This window comes from Pteropus medius, unplaced genomic scaffold (assembly GCF_902729225.1).
Source record: "Pteropus medius unplaced genomic scaffold, Ma_sr-lr_union100, whole genome shotgun sequence".
NCBI lineage: Eukaryota > Metazoa > Chordata > Mammalia > Chiroptera > Pteropodidae > Pteropus > Pteropus medius.
Window position 1 is genome coordinate 23256618 of NW_024340696.1, and position 1466 is coordinate 23258083.

The window sequence follows — 1466 nt, forward strand, 5'->3', positions numbered from 1 at the left end:
CCCAAAAAAGAAACATTTACACCCCCTCTGTGTTTAAGAAAAATAGTTTCACAAAGATAACTGGCATCTCTTATGTTAGCAGCTTATTAAAATTCAATAGAAAAGGAGCAATTTCATTTTTAAGAAAAACAAGAAATATGTGAAAAGAATATGTACTACTCTGTAGCACTCAGACTTAGTTTGCAAAGAATTAAAAATTAGAAATTCTGGTTTTGAATGTCAGTTATAATACATTTAACTACTCAAATATACTAACCTACATATAATTTGCAAAACAGAAATTAATAAAAGGGTAAATATTTGAGAAAATATCTTTTATGAATTGAGCCCTAAATTGTCTTATGTAATATTATGGTATTTTTCCAGCAGTTCATATTGACACAAAAGATGAGTCATACGTTATGTAGAAATATAAACTGATCCATTCAAATTTCTTAAAATGTAATGTCCCTGGAATAAGTGAGATAGATAGATAGATAGATAGATAGATAGATAGATAGATAGATAGATAGAAATTGTTTAGGTCTGCTGCTAACAAACTGGGTGGCTTATTACAGGAATTTATTGCCTCACAAATCTACAATCTACAAGTTCAAAATCAAGCTGTTGGCAAGGTGAGTTTATTCTGAAAGCTCTCAGGAAGAATCTGTTTTATGCCTATCTCCTAGCTTCTGGTAATAGTTGGCAAACCTTAGCAGTCCTTGACTTGTATATTCAGCTTCTAGTGACAACTGGCAGTCTTTGACATTCCTTAGTTTGTGGAGCAACACTCCAACCTCTGCCTCAGTCTTCACTTGACATTCTCCATGTGTATTTCTATATTCAAATTTCCCACTTTTTATAATGACAGCAGTCACATTGGATTAGGGCCTACCCTAATGACCTCATTTTTACTTTTTTTAGTCTTAAATCAGCTATGTCATATAAAATTAAATTATTTATGAGATAGTATGTAAAACATATAATTTATATAGTAATAATAGCATAAAGAAACAAGTAGAGAACACAGCTACATTGAAACAAAGTTTCTAGATATCATTGGCATTATTTTAGTATTAGTCTTAAAATGATTTTAAGATGTTAATTGTGGTGTAAACGGTATCCATTTAAAAATAATTATAAATTATAATATATTTATCACATGGTAATTAACATGTTACACTAGAAAAATGTTACACAAAAGAAGACAATGCAGAAATGATAGAGATAAAGAAAAAGAGATAGAGATAGAGATAGAGATAGAAAGACATATAGCAAACAAGTAACAAAATGGCCAATGTAAATTATATTTTATCATTAATTACATTATATGTTAATGGATTAAAACTCTAACAGTTGAGGTCAGCAGAATGGAAAAAAAATCTATTATGCAAACAGCATTAACAAGAGAGATGTAGTGACTGTAGTACCATCAGAGGAATAAAAAGACTTAGAGCACAAATGTTACTAGGGCAAAGAGGGACATT